Raw genomic sequence first — 18,554 nt, forward strand, 5'->3', positions numbered from 1 at the left:
ATCAAAAAGTTAAGAAAGATCCGGACTCTGAGAAAACAACACACCCGCGGCGCGTAGGGCGGCACGTGGCACGCCGCGCCTGTACATTTTCCGGCTGCCTGACAGATTTTAACTCTCTAGACTTTCCCATTAATGCCCCGCCTGGCGCGTCGCCCCATGCGGCGCGCCTGTGCAATTTTTACAGAGTTATTATCCCAGTTCGCGCAGGAAAAGGTATTTTCGTCTAGGCCCGACCCTACTTAGTATAATTACATGTAAAAACATTAATTTATGGACTTTTGACACATCTAAGACCTAAGGAGGCTAGAGAGAAGGTGGAGAAGCGAAAGCACAAGGGATTCATCAATCAATCCCCACTCAAGACAAGAGTTTGTATCGTTTTATATTTTTCTTTATTGTTATGATGAATTACTCCATATCCATGGAGTAGTTCTCTTTAAGGTTGATGGATTTGGTATCTTGATACTTGTTTGTGGATAATTAACTCTAGTTTTTATGTATTGAATCGTTTTGGATGTTTTAATTGTTGCATCTATATTCACTTGTCCATTTAATCGAGAGAGGCATAACTTGTGATATTGTTGCATTATATTTTGTTGGTTGAAGTCATTAATTCTTCTTAGTAATCGGAAGAGTCTAGTTGAATTGTTGATTAAACTTAGTTAGGAGGATAATCGAGAGAGGAGTTTCTCCTAAAGACCAATCCACTACGAATTCTTTCATATCTTCACGTGCTTGAAATTGGTTCATCTTGTGAGGTTGAGACTTAATCGAGAGAGGCGTTTCTACTAATCAATTGAACTAATAACCAAGTGAATTCGAGAGACTCACTTGAAACTAGGGTGTAGTGTAATCAATTATTACACTACCTCTTAGGTAGTGTAATAATTCCCCCTTAGTTTTTCTTTGTGCCGCGGTTCTTTTCCAAGGGTTTTGTTTGAACCGGGTGTAGTTAGTTTTTGGTTTTGTAGAATAGTAGGAAACCTTGTGTTATGATTTGAATTGGAACCAATGTCTCTTGAATTAATTATGCCTTGAGAATAGTGAGTGCTCTAGTTGTAACGCTTAGGCTCCGTTTTTGACTCTTGCATAAGTACCTTAAATTGTATGTTCTTGACTTGGCTTGATTTCTTTGACTAGAATGTCTTGATAATCCAATCTTCAGTGAGTTATGTGCCATGTGTGTGTGAGGTTTCGTGTATTCTGTGCATTGCATTTGATGTCTAGAACTTGCCCCGTGTGTTTGCAAAGCGAAATAGTAGTTTTATTCAGTCTTGGAAGTGATATAGGCAATTCTTTGTTGAGCCAGTTATATATTTTAGCCACCTAATTGTTATATATCTTAGTTAACCCCTTTTGAGCCTGTAATCTTGTTTCTTTGGTAACCACATTACAAGCCTTACCCATTTGTTTGAATTAACCATTTATTTGAGCCATTTACTTCTCGTGAGCACTTGAAATTGTATGAACTTTGTAAAAGTTGAAGTGTGGGGTGATTGGGTTGATTTTTGAGTGGAGCTAATGAAATAAGGAGAAAGGTGCACTGTTTTGAAAAAGTAAGAGTCACTTAAATTGAAAAAGAAAAAAAATATATACATAGTGTATTGTTGTGAAAATTATTCATTGATAAGTGGTAACTCTTGATGTATTTGTGCTTAAAGAAATTGGGAGTTAATGTAAATTGATGTGAAGGTGGAGTATTGGTTTGACATAAGTGTGGGGTTTTAACAATGAGATGTATGTATTAAAGTGCTTAGGGAGGTGTAGTCACTCTTATATCTAAATGTATCCTACCCGTCCCGCAGCTTACATTACAACCAATTAAAGTCCTACTTGATCCTTGACTGAATGAGCTCAAATTAGTAGAGTAGTATACTACGGGCAAGCCTAGGGTACGTCTTTTGTGGCATATGAATGTTGTTTCTAAGAGTGAGTAAATTCTTTCTATCTTGAGTTCCTAATTGTTCTTAAATTCTATTATGTGTGGAACTACTCTCTATTGTTGTGTGGGGGCATTTAATTCATGAACGAAAGGTAATGTCGTTGACCTCTATGTTAGAGTAAGTGAGTAGGTTATAAATAATGTGTGGTACTTGTGAGTCAAATCTTGAGGCTAGGATGTTACACTATTGTGCTTAGTCTATTTTAAATATTCTTGGTATGATGAGTTAGGAAAATTGTTTAAAAAGGTCGTGTCTATATAAAGTGTGGTTTGATTGCTCGAAGACGAGCAATGGTTTAAGTGTGCGGTGTTGATGGTAGGCTATAATTACATGTTTTAGTCACTTATTACACTCCAAATTACTGCACTTTAATTGAGTTTGAGCTTTAATAGCTAGTGTTTTGCACTAATTGTGTATTTTATACCTTGTAGGAGAATTCCGAGCTATGTAAATGTTATGGAGATAATTTGAGTGATTTGGAGCTTTGAAGTCTGAGTAAAAGCCCAAAGGATAAAGCCGGGATCGCGTTCAGGGGTCAAAAACCACGTCTGGATATCGAAAAGTCAAGAAAAATCCTGACTCTGAGAAAACAACACACCTGCGGCGCGTGGCGCCTGTACATTTTCCGGTTGCCTGATTTATGTTAACTCTCTGGACTTTCCCATTAACGCCCCGCCTATCGCGTCGCCCCATGCGGCGCGCCTGTACAATTTTTACAGAGTTATTATCCTAGTTCGCGCGGGAAAAGCTATTTTCGTCTGGACCCGACCCTACTTAGTATAAATACATGTAAAAATGTTAATTTATGGACTTTTGACACATCTAAGACCTAAGGAGGCTAGAGAGAATGTGGAGAAGCTAAAGCACAAGAGATTCATCATTCAATCCTCACTCAAGATAAGAGTTTGGATCGTTTTATGTTTTTCTTTATTGTTATGATGAATTACTCCATATCCATGGAGTAGTTCTCTTTAGGGTTGATGGATTTGGTGTCTTGATACTTGTTTGTGGATAATTAACTCTAGTTTTTATGTATTGAATCGTTTTGGATGTTTTAATCGTTGCATCTATATTAACTTGTCCATGTAATCAAGTGAGGCATAACTTCTGATATTGTTGCATTATATTTTGTTGGTTGAAGTCATTAATTCTTCTTAGTAATCGGAAGAGTCTAGTTGAATTGTTGATTAAACTTAGTTAGGAGGATAATCGAGAGAGGAGTTTCTCCTAAAGACCAATCCACTACGAATTCTTGCATATCTTCACGTACTTAAAATTGGTTCATCTTGTTTGGTTGAGACTTAATCGAGAGAGGAGTTTCTACTAATCAATTGAACTAATAACCAAGTGAATTCGAGAGACTCACTTGAACATTAGAAGTGAATTATCTAGAGTTAAACTCCAAACATTTATCTGGCACCTATCCTATCAACCCTGTCTTCTCCCAATTGATAACTTTCTTTGCTTAATACTTGTGTTGATTGTCATTAGTCGATAGTTTAGACTCTTAGTTAATTTTAGTTTAAATCACATAAATCTCCATTGTTGATCATCCTGGATAGCAATATAGCTACAAACTACGATAGTACTATTTAACTCCAATCTCTATAGATACGATATTATAATTTACTATATTCGACTAGCGAGCATATTTTAATGTGTGTTTTGCGCTCGTCAAAGTACTAGCATTCATCTAAAAATTTGAGACCGTCCATGTTGTCTAAGAATTCATGACCTTCTCTTCAAAACTGAACTGCGACCTTGTGCATACAAATTTCAATCCCACACGATGCACTGCATCTATCATGCTATCATATGAAAACACGAGAACCCCATTATCAACCCTGAGTCACAAGTAGGATACCTACTCAATCAGCCAAAAACCTTCCACTTGATCCCATCCAGGAGATAATCACAGCATGCAACATACTCATCATGCTTGTAGAAGACACTCATCTCAAGCCGCAATCGAGATACCCACTCTGAAGAGGCCTTCTGTGAATCCGAGATTGTTTCTCTAACCTCTCATATACTGAAATGTAGAATTAACAATGGCACAGAAGTACCGCAAGTCGCAGCACTAACCCATGCAAACCTTAGATCTTAGCCATATGAAATTTTGGGGAAATCCTCCCATACCACATATATATCTCAGACCAAAACTACTATAACACGTGACCATGCAATCTAATCGTCCGTAACAAATTCTCCCACTTGGCGCGAAGCCATATGACACAACATCCGATGATCCACAATACCAGCCTCCTTAAGCTCATGTAGCATCAATCGTAAGATACACCAAATTATCTGCTAAGCGCATATCCAACCTCGTGACAGTCATGCCCGTTTTCCTCAAGTGCCTTGAATAATAATATATACCTTCCACTGAATAGAAGTCTCATACAAAACACATAACCTCTAATACCGCCGACCAACCTCGAATCAATATTCTCCCATGACCCTACAATGATCATGATGACTAGGCAACCAAATAAATATTCCCAAGCTTGTACTCACCAACCAGATACAAGAATCCATTGCATCCCACACTTGAATAACTGAAGATCTACCAACACGTCCGCGTCCTCAATCGAGACAACACCTCGAGACAATTATCAAACATCTATGGCCCTCTCGTAGCCCATTCGCAGCATCACAAACCGTCAGTGCATAGATGATACCGGGTGCGCAATGTTGTATACGAATGGATGCAAGGGTATGTAAGTATGTGCTTCAAGCTAAATCAATGTCGAACGATAAGGAATGAAAGAAGTGGAATTTCCTAATAATTTTGTAGCCTCTCAAAGATAAGTACCGAAATCTCCGTACCGATCTGCAAGACTCTACTAAACTTGTTTATGACTCGTACCACCTATGAACTTAGAGCTCTGATACTAACTTGTCACGACCCAAAATCACACCTTAGGAATCGTGATGGCACCTAGTCTCTAAGATTAGGTAAACCTAACACATGATGAGATCTAACAGAGATAACCATCTTAACTATATAAAACTCAAACCGATAAATGAGATAACGTAACTAAAACTGAACAAATGTTATACAATCCCCAGAACCGATAGTACAGAGTCATAAGCTCTACCGACATACACTAGAATTTCTAAATACAATAATATTCTGAAATGAAGATAAACAACAGTAAAGATAATATCAGAAGGTGACTCTGAGGCATGCGAACGTCAAGAAGGTATACCTTGAAGACTCCAGACGTGCAAACACAACTCTCAAGAACCAACACGATCAGAAGTGTCTGGATCTATACAAAAATGTACAGAAGCGTAACATGAGTACATCACAGCGGTACCCCATAAGTATCAAGAGTAACCTCAATGGAGTAGTGACGAGGCAAGTCGAGACACTCACTAGACATAAAACATGTGCAAGATATCAACATAAAGCTAGCAATAGAAAGAACATCAATGTAAGGCTAACAGCGTAAAGATTATTAATATAAAACCAATAGAGGAATAGTAAAAACACAATTGACAACAAGAAGTAAACGGGTAATAAAGCAGCAACATAATACGAACACAGATGAAATATAAATGAACTCAAATTTGGAAAACATGTGATAATTCAAGTAATCAAATTGTTCCCAACGCATGACTTACAACAAGAATTACCCCAAGACACCACACCTTGTAACCACAAATCATAAGCCACAAATCCAAATCTTACACGCATGACACCTCGTGCCCACATTATCAATCACCTTCGCACGGCAAAGTCCACGTGCTACCATGTACATTGTATCCATGTCAAATGTCAAATAAAATATTCGAGAGGTTTATTTAAATACAATAAGTCATAATAACAATTTTGAATAAAGGCGTCAAATGAGATAATGAGTTTATTTTAAAAAATAAATAAAGTAAAATAAAGTACAATTTATACAGAAATAGAATATCAAATGAGTTTAGTTTAGAAATCAATAACATAAAGTAAAATAGCGTATTAAAATTAAGAAAAATATCAGATAAGTTAACGAATTAAATATAGAATTTGTTAAAGTAAGACGTGATAACAATTTCACGTAAAGTAAAACATCAAATAACGTAATGAGTTTAATTTGAGAACCCAATTAAAGTAAAATGTGATAATCATTTGAAAATAGCAAAGCACCGAATGAGATAACGAGTTCTATCTTAAGAGTCACATAAAATAAAGCATGTTAATAATTCTTTTATTTAAAACTATTATGTTACCAACAACTCAGCAGAGTATGAGATAATGACTCCGCGTAGGCAAATTCATCTAGAAACTCAATTCACCAAGTAACACGAAGGCACAGGTTGGCACATTAAAGCAACACAGCAAATCACGTAGAATGCATGACTCATATAAGAAGTCACAATCGTTCTCATACAAAATAACAACAAATAACCAAATACAATCAAAATACAAGTGAGATGATTTAGGGAAAAACCATAACCATTCAAATCAACAAGCCTTTCAAATGTAGAATGTACAACAAATTCACATTGAGGTACCACACCTTATATTCACAATTCACAAATCACAATCACAATATTTTATTATATCACCGCGTGAGCCTTACATTTAGATTTTTGAAAATATTTTTTCCGAAATAGCTACACACGCTTTAGCCCCCTTATGTCGCAGCGTGGCTTCAAGCAATTCCTATACTAGCAACACGCAAATAAATTCTACCTTATGTTGCCGCATGCACATCAACCCCTATCCTTATACCTCTGCATGCGCATCAATATCACAACACAATAACACATGGCACCACACGCGCCCATATACCATAACTTGCCAAAATCAACAATATCAATTTTACCAGAACACATAGCCCACGGCTCAACCACAATGTATACAACAATCTCAAAATAAACAAATGAATGAGAAATACTTAACAAGGAAAGATATCTTAATAAACAACAACCTCAACCTCAATGTGCTAATAGCTTTCACGAATTCAACTTCAATAACTCAAAATGAAGGTATTCCCGCGAAATGACAATTTTCAATTCAAATGTATAACATAAGCTTAACAATGAAAGAGATAGTATGAAATAGTAACTACGTCTAAATACATGAGAATAACTCAACACGAAAAAATTTAATGTAATAACAACTCCGAATAAGAATAACTCAACAATAAAGGGGGTAACATGACATAAAAGAGGTAACATCTTCAATACAGGCATATAAGAGCAAATTTGACAATAAGAGATAGAACATGTACTAACAACGTCAAACAAGGCATGTAAGAGTAAACTAAACAATGCAAGATATAACATGATATGAAAATATCAATTAAATGCATGAAAGAAGCCTAAGAGCCTAAACCGGTCAAAATATCACATATGAACCCGTGTAAATACTTGTCACCTCAAGTCAACGTCTCCCAGACAATTCAATTAATACAAACAACTCAAATCCTAAGGGGTAGTTCCCCCACACAAAGTTAGGCGAGATACTTACCTCAAACAAGCTAATTCAATCTACTAATAAGCCATTTCCGTAAAAATCTACTTCCGGAAGGCTCAAATCGAGCCAAAATAACTTAATATCATAAATAAAAGCCGTAGGAAACAAATTCAGATAATAAAGATTCGATCTTTAACTAAAATCAAAAAGTCAACCCGGGGCTCGCAGCTCAGAATCCAACAAAACTCATAAATTCCGAACACTCATTCTGATACGAGTACAACCATACCAAAGTCATTTAATTTTGACCTCAAATCAGCCTTCAAGCCATCAATTTATGTTTTAGAAAGCTTTTACTAAAATTTCCAATTTCTCCTTCAAGTAAATAATCAAACACTAAAATCGAGGTTGAAATTATGAAGTAATAACAAATATAAGTTAAAAATACTTACCCCAATCCAAGTAGTAAAAATCCCCTCCAAAATCGCCCAAATTGAGCTCCAAAACCTTGGGAGAAAAAATATCTAAATTCTGAAACAAGAAAAAAAATGCAGCAGTTGTCCCAGCTCAAATCAGGTCCTAGATGATCCCGAAACTCACGTTGGATAAGCCCAACATGATCCTTGCAAGATTGTACCCAAGATAGTCTCTTGAATAACCTAATTTGGCCTTAAAATGAGGAAGATATGATGTTTTGAAGTTTTAAACGAAGTCGGAAGATTTCAGGGACATAAATGGCATTTTTTAAATTATTTACACCAGGAAAAAAAACCAGCAGTAAGAAAATCTTCGTTTTAGCACCCAAAACTCATTCGGAACCTCCCGGACACAAACCATATATGCATTTCAATCATAAATCACGCTACGAACCTGCTTGCGCACTCAAAACACCGAAAAGAGGTCATCTTGACCTGATATTGACCATGGTCAAACTTCAAATTATTAACTTAACTAGTTTCTCAACGAATGATCCAAAACACACTTGAGCCCCTCGGGACCCCATCCAATCATACCAACAAGTACAAATACATCATCCAAATTTATCCAAAGCCTAAAAACATCAACGGGAACATCACAACAAAGAATCGAGGCTCAAACCGAATAAAATTTCTCTTAAATTGTTAAATTTTCATTCTTTCAAAAGAGTGTTCGAATCACACTGAAAAACTTCAGATTATTTTCAAACTTTGCGTACAAGTTCAATTCAACTATATAGACCTATCCAAATTCTCGGAATACCAAATGGAGTCCAATAACATCAAAGTCAACTCTTGGTCAAACATATGAACTCTTAAGTTCTTCAAATTGCGAACTTTCGACAAATAGTATCAAATTCTTCTAGGAACCTTCGAAACCAAATCCGAACAGACGTACAAGTCCAAAATCATCATACAAACCTATCGAAACAATTAAAACCTAATTCCGAGTCAATTTACCCAAAAGTCAAATTTTGGTCAACTCTTCCAACTTAAAACTTCTAAAATGAGAATCATTCTTTCAAATTATTCCCGAACCGCTCGAAAACTGAAACCAACCATACACACAAGTTATAATACATAATATGAAGCTACTCAAAGTCTCAAACCACCAAATGAAATGCAAAAGTTCAAAACGACTGGTCGGATCGTTAAATTGGGCTATTAGTAAGGGGCTTAGAATCTGATTGTCTCACCAGGTACTCATCTTTGTCTAAAAATATCACTTAAATTATTAAAATGTTAAGAGAAGAAACATATACCCAACATTAAAAGTCAAGAAGTAAATTAACCAAGAGAAAATCAAGAGTAGACACTTTTTATGGATACAACTGATTTTTATAGTTGCACAATTGCAACCAAAATAAGCAACAAAGTATGCTAAGGAAATGGGAAGTGGTGGGTGTTATATTAACAAAATAGGGCAAGTGGAGCAAAGCAACATGGAAATTTGGTTGTAAATTTCGAGTCATGCGACTTGACTTTATCAATTCCAAATTCCAAAATCATGAAAGTGGATGACCTAGAGAGCCAACTCTTATTCCATTATTCTCTCTATCTATATTGAAAACCACAAATGCATTTTCTTTCATGGTAGTCAAGGGAAATAAGGATATCAATAATGGAGATAGCCTCCTCTTTTCAGCTTCTAGCATTTTTGCCTTGAAAGCCCACATCACTTTAGAACCTTATCAAATTCTTTTAACAAACTAGTCTTCTTCAACCTCAGTTTGTAATTGGATCAGAATCACTTGTGGCTTTCGTCATCAAAGAGTTATTTCATTGAATATTTTGGACATGGGCTTAACTAGTACAATCCCACCACAACTCGGCAACCTTTCTTTTCATGTTTCACTTGATCTAAGCTGGTGGAATTTCCATGGTAAAGTTGTAAGTTACTTCTTCATTTAAGTGGTCCACATTCATGTGAAAGACCATTTCTTATTTTTCTTATTTATTGTTGAGAGTATATGTATTTACCGAACGGGCTAGACCAGGCTGGGTGGGGAAAAAACAACCGTCCAGTTAAGGGTGCGGGCTAGTTAGTAGGCTGGGGGATCGGGCTGTTAGTGGGTTGGGATATTTTGGGTTTAGTTAGGCCCGTTTGGGTTCAGGCCTACCTATATGCTCATTTCCCCTCCAATCGGAGTGCAGGTCCTCGTCGACCAGGTAAGTATATCACCCCTTAATCCGTCTTTCCTTTCCCTCTCTCGTTCTCCCCCCTTGCTTTTTGTCCCTTTTTATCCCCTGTATCTCTCTCTCCTCCCATCTCTCTCTATCTCTTTCCTAGTCAAGATCCGCCTCTGTTCCTTATGTGGGTTTGGATGAGGCGCTTCTGGCATGACTTAGATGGGTTGGTGCGGCGAATTTCGCATATCGAGAAACTTATCATAGAAGGAGATTTCAATGGCCATATTGGGACGTCATCTGGGGATTATGACGGGGTATATGACGGCTTCGATTTTGGTGTCAGAAACAGAGGGGGTACTTCGCTGTTAGATAATGCTAAAGCATTTGAGTTGGTGATTGCTAACTCGTGTTTTCAGAAGAAGGATTTTTTGGGTTTAGTTGGGCACGTCCGGGTTCAGGCCTACTTGTACGGTCCTTTCCCCTCCAACCGGAGTGCAGGTCCCCGGCGACAAAGTAAGTATATCACCCATTAATCATTCCTTCCTTTCCCTCTCTCGATCTCCCACCTTGTTTTTCGTCCCTTTTTCTTTCTTGTATATCTCTCTCCTTCCGTCTCTCTATATCCCTTTCCTAGTCAAGATTTGCCTATGTTCGCTCTGTCAGGGTACGCGCCGACAGGACCCGATTTTCATAGAGTACCGATTTTCGACGACATTCGGCGGCAAGTGGAGCGCACGCGCCGATGACTGGAGGCATCACTGTTCAAACAACCCCGACTTGATTCCACGTTCTAAATTTCTTGAATTGGTATTTTTCAAATTCTGGTATTGAGCTATATTGTTATATCTCTTGTTGCTTTAATTCTTTTACTGCATGTCACTTTTTTTATTTTTTTTTACTCTTACTTGGTTACTTATTTTTGCGTGATTGTGTAGCATCATTGATTTGTTATTCATCATTTATACTGGTTATTCGGAGTTTAATCGCTTTGACTTGTTTCCCAACTCTTGTTGTGTCCCTTGATTTTAGGAAATTTTCCCCCTAGTGGTTTACTATTGTAGCTCTTCTGATTTTGTTTCCTTATGTTGTGACTAGGAATATTGCATTAATTTGAATTGATTATTATCCCTTAGACTATAGTGGCTGTGGTGAGCAATGATAAAGTAACGTAAAGTCCTCAGGTAGGGCGGGGGATTGGAGCCAAAGGTAGTAAGGGGGTAAGGGAACCTCTAGGCTGCGATTTGGATCATGGAATATAGGGACATCGACGGGGAAGTCCATAGAATTAGCGAAGATTCTCCAGTAGAGGAATATCAACATAGCCTGTATCCAGGAGACTAGATAGGTAGGGACTAAGGCATGTGGGGTATAGGTTGTGGTACTCGAAGGGATGAAGGGGAAGAATGGGGTAGGCATTTTAGTCGATAGGGAACTTAGAGAGCTAGTGGTACAGGTTATGAGGGTGATTGACAGGTTGATGGCTATTAAGATAGTTGTGGGAGGATGTACCTTTAACATAATTAGTGCCTATGCGCCTCAGGTGGGTTGGACGAGGAGCTTAAAAGGTGCTTCTGGGATGACTAAGATGGGTTGGTGAGGGGAATTTTGCAGATCAAGAAACTTATCATAAAAGGAAATTTCAATGGCCATATTGGGACGTCGTCTGGGGATTATGACGGGGTACATGATGGCTTCGATTTTTGTGTCAGAAACGAAGGAGGCACTTCGCTATTAGATTATGCTAAAGCATTTGATTTGATGATTGCTAACTCATGTTTTCAGAAGAAGGATTTTTTGGGTTTAGTTGGGCTCATCCGGGTTTGGGCCTACCTGTACGGTCTTTTCCCCTCCAACCAGAGTGCAGGTCCCTGGCGACCAAGTAAGTATATCACCCCTTAATCCTTCTTTCTTTTCCCTCTCTCGTTCTCCCCCTTGCTTTTCATCCCTTTTTCTCCCATGTATCTCTCTCTCCTTCCGTCTCTCTCTAACCCTTTCCTGGTTAAGATCTGCCTCCATTCACTCTGTCGGAGTACGTGTTGGCCAGACCAAATCTGCATAGAGTATCAATTTTCGGCGTACATCCGGCGGCGAGTAGAGTGCACATGCTAGTGACTGGTGGTGTCACTATTCAGACAACCCCAACTTGATTCCAGGTTCTAAATTTCTTGAATTGGTATTTTTTTTAATTCTAGTATTGAGCTATATTGTTATACCTCTTGTTGCTTTAATTCTTTTACTACCTATCGATTTGTTTTTTGGTTTATGTGGTTGTACACTTAGTTACTCGTTTTTGTGTGATTGAGTAGCATCCTCGATCTGTTATTCATCGTTTATACTCGTTATTCGGAGTCTAATAGCTTTGACTTGTTTCCCCATTCTTGCTATGTCCCTTGATTTTAGGAATTTCTCCCCCAGTGTTATACTAACGTAGCACTTACGATTTTGTTGCCTTGTGTTGTGACTAGGAATATTGCATTAATTTGAATTGATTATTATACCTTATACTATAGTGGTTGTGGTGAACAATGATAGAGTAAGGTCATGTCCTCGGGTGGGGCGGGGGGTGAGGGCCAAGGGTAGTAAGGGGGTAAGGAAACCTCTACGATGTGATTTGGATCCTGGAATATAGGGACATTGACGGGAAAGTCCATAGAATTAGCGAAGATTCTCCAGAAGAGAAAGATCAATATAGCATGTGTCCAGGAGACTAGCTGGGTAGGGACTAAGGCACGCGATGCTGATGGATATAAGTTGTGGTATTCGGGGGGATGAAGGGGAAGAATGGGGGAAGCATCTTAGTCGATAGGGAACTTAGAGAGCTATTGGTAGAGGTTAAGAGAGTGAATGACAGGTTGATGTCAACTAAGATAGTTGTGGGAGGATGTACCTTCAACATAATAAGCGCCTACGCGCCTCAGGTGGGTTTGGATGAGAAGGTGAAAAGGCACTTCTGGGATGACTTAGATGGGTTGGTGCGGGGAATTCCGCACATCGATAAAATTATCATAGGAGGAGATTTCAATGACCATATTGGGACGTCGTCTGGGGGTTATGACGGGGTACATGGCGTCTTCAATTTTTGTGTCAAAAACGGAAGAGGTACTTCACTGTTAGATTATGCTAAAGCATTTGACTTGGTGATTGCTAACTCATGTTTTCAGAAGAAGGAGGAGCACTTGGTCACCTTCCAAAGTACGGTGGCCAAGACCGAAATTGATTATCTACTACTCAGGAGGTGCAATAGTGGTTTATGCACGGATTACAAGATCATCCTGAGCAAGATTCTCACGACCCAGCGTAGGCTATTGGTTATGGAATTAGCGATCATGCGGATAAGGAATAATACAGTTATGGGTTTTCTACGTTGGATCTGGTGGGGTGCCTTGACTAAGGACAAAACCCAATAGTTGGGGGAGAAGCTACTAGTTATTGGGGCCTGGAGGAGTAGTGGGTACGCGAGTTGTATGTGGACCATGATTCCGAATTGTATTAGAAAAGCTGTGAGAGAGGTGTTAGGGGTCTCGAAAGGGTTCGTTGGTGGCCATAAAGGGGACTGGTGGTGGAATGAAGAGGTCCAAGAGAAAGTGAAAACCAAGAAAACGGCGTATTTGAAGCTAGTCAAGAGCGTAGATAAGGTGGAGATGAGGGCTAACAGGGAGTAGTATAAGAAGGCTAAGAAGGGGGCGAAGTTAGCGATTACTGAGGCTAAAACTACGGCTTTTGGACGTTTGTATGAGGAGATTGGGGATAAAGGCGGGGATAAAGGTGGGGATAAGAAGCTTTACAGGCTGGCAAAAGTGAGAGAAAGAAAGGCATTTGATCTGGATCAAGTGAAGTTCATAAAAGACGAGGAAGGTAGAGTTTTGATGTATGAGGCGCAAATCAGGCAGAGATGGTAGTCATACTTCCATAAACTCTTGAATGACGGGGGAGGTAGGAACATTTTGTTGTAGGATTTGAAGCACTTTGGGAATCATCGAGATTTTGGGTTCTGTGGTCGCATGAGAGTGGAAGAAGTCGAGGGGACGATGCTTAGGATGAGCAGGGCTAGTGACAGGTCCAGACGAAATCCTTGTAGAATTATGGAAGAACGCGAGTAAGGCCCGCTTGGAATGGCTCTCTAGGCTGTTTATTAGGACGATGAAAATGTTTGAGGAGTGGAAGTGGAGTACAATGATTCCGGTGTACAAGAATAAGGGTAATATATAGAATTGCAATAATTATAGGGGCATCAAGCTATTTAGTAATACGATGAAAGTTTGGGAGAGGGTGGTGAAAGGGAGGGTGAGGAGTATCAGCCCTTAGCCCATTCGTATTTTCTGTGGCGATGGACGCATTGACGGACATATGACGGGTCAAAACGTTTTAGCAGAAAATCAATTTAGGACTAACTAATAAGTGAAATGGACAAAGCAATAGACCAAAGTCACTAATAGTGACATATAGAGATAACTAAAGAAAGCAATAGAAGCTGGGATACCACAGATAGAAAAAGTGAAGAAAACGAAAACTTACTAGCTGACCCATGCTATCATATTCATGTACAACACAGTAAGCTTTGAAACATCTTCTTCATCAACAATAGCTACTAAATCATGCTGTTGCTTAAGTAATCTACCAGATTAATTATTTAGTTGATGCTTGTTTTTAATAATGCATGAATATTTATCTCTTCCAATTTTTATACAAATGAGAGAAGGCAAGCGCAATTCAATCAAAACTCGAGGAACTATTTTCTTATACATAATAAAAATATTATTCATTTTAAGGAAGCAAATAGTAACATCTTATTGTCCAATGCAAACCACATCTTATTTGACATGCACCTCCAAAAGGTAAGTAACTGTATATGCCACACAAATACTATTATAAAAGTATACATGACATTTCTCTTAAATATTCTCACACCATCTATAAAATTGCTTAACCAAGATGATAAATAAAGTAACATTGTTCGAATAGTAACTAAATATATTAATTGGTTTCTTTTAAAAGTTAGTACCAGTAAAATATTTGGAAGTTAATATTATAATGTTTAGCACTATGATAAGTTTAACACAAACATTACTATTAAAGTAGAATCTTCCGGTTCCAAAAATCTTATTTTTATGTTTTGGCCTTATGTATGACTAAACAAAAAGATCATGCTGATATGCAATTAGGCTTTCCAGTCAATTGCAACTTTATTTGTTTGGGACACTCAAAGGTGTTCATTGTGAAATATTTTCAAACACCTTCTGAGCACGGAAATTCAAATACTGTTTAAAACATATCTAGAACTGATTTCCCTAGAAAATTCTGGAAAATCCAATTTAACATGCCACAAACATTTCAGTCCTAGGTAGTGCCAATAATTAAGTAATAGTGAAAATTAATCAAGCACACAACCTCACAAATAAAGTGTATGACTTCACTTGGAGTACATCTCATGAAACCCAAATCAAATGACTCACAAGAAAAACCCCAACTCATTTTTCACCAACACATTTAGGGTACCAAATTAGGTATTAACCAAGTAATTTTATTCACCCATTTACAAATAAAATTGCAGAGGAAAAAAAATGTAAAAAATATTGTTAACTTACCAAACATATGGAACTTTGTGGTGTCTCACATCAGTTGGTAAGAATATAGAGGAGCAAGATTTGTGACTCTTTGTTGCTACTGTTAAATTACTTACCCTAGGTTGTGTGTCAGTTGGGATGTGTACTGGAGAAGAAATACGATAGTTTTTGCCGGAGCCATGACGGAAAGCCTTCCCGGATTGACTGGCGCAAGAGGTTAGGGTTCGAAGTTAAGAGAAGGGGCTGGATATGTTCTGATGTTTAAGAGGCAAGTTGGAGGAATACAAAAAGGTCTAGGGCTGGATATAAGAAAAAGGTAAAATCCAGTTTAGTAAAATTAGAAGAGGGAAAATATGAGGGGAAATCAAATAACTGTTGCTACAGATGAATCTATACCGGGACCGTTGCCGTAGATTTATCTTTGGCAACGGTTATTTTACTACTGCAACGGTTTACTCTTAGAACTATTTCAATAGGGGGTAATGTCTTATGCAACGGTAACAACAGTTGCAGCATATGGTCTATTGCAACGGTTATGTCATCGTTGCTAAAACATCTGTTCCAATAGGCTTATTTTCTAGTAATGGAGAGATGACATGGTGTATGTTATTTGAAGATGATAGTTTGATTGATGAGACGCGGTGTTGTATTAACGAGAGGCTGGAGGTTTAGAGACAAACTCTTGAGTCTAAAGTTTTCAAATTGGGCAGGACTAAGACAGAGTACTTGGAGTGCAAGTTCAACGACGTTACCCAGGAAGCGGACATAGATGTGAGGCATGATACACAAGTCATACCTAGGAGAGATAATTTCAAGTATCTTGGGTCTATAATACAAGGTGATGGGGATATTGACGAGGATGTCACGTACCGTATCGGAGCGGGATGGATGAAATAGTGGCTCGCTTTCGATGTCTTGTGTGATAAGAATGTACCACTGAGAATTAAGGATAAGTTCTACAAAGTAGTGGTTAGACTGACCATGTTGTATGGGTAGAGTGCTGGCCGGTCAAGAACTCGCATGTCCAGAAAATAAAAGTAGCCGAGATGAGGATATTGAGATGGATGTCTGGGCATACCAGGTTGGATAAGATTAAGAATGAAGTTATTCGGGATAAGGTGGGAGTGGGCCCCTTGGAGGATAAGATGCGGGAGGCGAGGTTTAGATCGTTCGGGCATATTAAGAGAAGAAACATAGAATCACTAGTGAGGAGGTGTGAGACATTAACCTTGGTGAGCATGAGGAGGTGTAGAGGTAGGCCAAAGAAGTCTTGGGGAGAGGTGATTAGGTGGGATATGGCGCAGTTGGAGCTTATTGAAAATATGACTCTTGATAGGAAGGTGTGGATGTTGAGGATTAGGGTAGAAGATTAGTAGGTAGCCAAGTGTCTCCTTTTGTCTTCCTAAGTTTGTTAGCATTAGTGTTAGTTTGTTATCTAATTATTCTTAGATTGTTATTACTACCGTTTATTTTATACCTTAGTTTCAGCCCTCTTTTTATCTTACAGTTGTTTATACGTGTTGTCATTGCTTCTTTTTATCTTTTCTTTAGCCGAGGGTCTTCCGGAAATAGCCTCTCTGCCTTCCAAGGTAGGGGTAAGACTGCATACATCTCACCATCCCCAGACCCTATTTGGAGGAATTTGCTGGGCTTATTATTGTTGTTGTTGTTTTATTATTTCTTGTTCAATATAATTAATACTTGAGTCTTTACAAACTTCTAAATTATAAAATAAGTATTTTAAGACATAAATAAATTTGATATTAAGAGGTAATATTTATTAATATATTGATGATTTCTCAGTTTAGTAGTAACTTATACCATTTGACTTACCTAACAGGTTGGGTTAGGTGCCATCACGACTTGATGGGGTTTCGGATCGTGACATAGACTTAATCGATTAGAATTCCCGTCATGACTAGGAATCTGAACCCTCGCTCGCAATGCGGACCTCATTGTGAAAATTGTTTCCTTGTGCCTAGCAGCTTTTTTGCGATGCAAGGTCATTAAGCGAAGAGATTGGCACGGCTAGGCCCCATATCGTGAGGGGCCTCACATCAACAAGAGTTTGTTGCACCAAACATTTGGCTCATGAACAGCTCTTACGACTAATTTTGTGATTTCATGAACCTTACCAGGTGAGCTTCTCATGACGAGGCTTGTTTACTCTTAAAAACGGATAACAATTGAATTTATACGCGGTTTTAAGGATATGTGGATTAATTCAATACAAGTGATTAATGACGTTAGATTAAGAAAATAAAATTCATAGTAAATGGCCAAACCAATGATAAGAGTGAGTCCGAGCTAGGTTAATGGGTTAACGAGAAACCTGCCTTCAGTTCCGAGCTTGCACTTATGAAGAACTTATGAACAAAAAATAAGAACTTTGAATAACTTTTAGAACAAAGAGAATTGAACTATATTGCCCTGGTATGTGTGTTACAATGTTCTTTAATGAATAATTAGCTTCCCCTTTATATAGTAAGGGAGTTTTACCCTAGGTACAATTCTAAGAAAGGTAAGAAATCTTTTTTTTTTTTGCTAATCACTGATTTTCTGCCGATACGGGCCGAGATTCACGACGTGATATCCGGCTGGGCACGGATATCATGGCCCTTTGTTAGTTATGTGCGGTCGTTTGGTAATGCTCACCGAAGTCTTGGGACTCGAACTGGACTTGGGAGATGTGGTCCTGATGGCTCCGAGGGTAGGTGTTTTGCTCGGGCCCTGATAAGAGAGGCTCCTGGTTTTGATTCTGATTCCTTACAGTCACGTCCCTACTCTGTTTGCCTCACCGAAAAATTGGGGTGCTCATTGGACTCGGTTTTACCCGTATACAGATAGTCCCCTCATTTCTCAGAGAGTAGGTTTGCCGAAACAATGGGAAATGACATATGTTCTCCGGTTCCATCCTTCGTATGCTAGGACGAAGGATCCGAAACGTTCCATCAGTCGCGTCGTTCTAACTTCGAACACGTGTCGCTCATCGGTTGGTTGCCCCCGAATGTGAAGCGTCGCCTGT

General features: G+C 38.5%; 1 long non-coding RNA gene across 1 annotated transcript; it reads right to left on the reverse strand.

Annotated features, from left to right (window-relative positions):
• Nucleotides 1-4,966: 4,966 nt before the first annotated feature.
• Nucleotides 4,967-16,019, reverse strand: LOC107818800 (uncharacterized). The gene is made up of 2 exons (XR_001655512.2): nt 15,551-16,019; nt 4,967-5,324 (listed from the first exon to the last, which is right to left on the reverse strand). It is a non-coding gene; the product is annotated as an uncharacterized LOC107818800 (long non-coding RNA).
• Between the last annotated feature and the right edge of the window lie 2,535 nt (nt 16,020-18,554).

Source organism: Nicotiana tabacum, chromosome 14, assembly GCF_000715075.1.
Source record: "Nicotiana tabacum cultivar K326 chromosome 14, ASM71507v2, whole genome shotgun sequence".
Taxonomy (NCBI): domain Eukaryota; kingdom Viridiplantae; phylum Streptophyta; class Magnoliopsida; order Solanales; family Solanaceae; genus Nicotiana; species Nicotiana tabacum.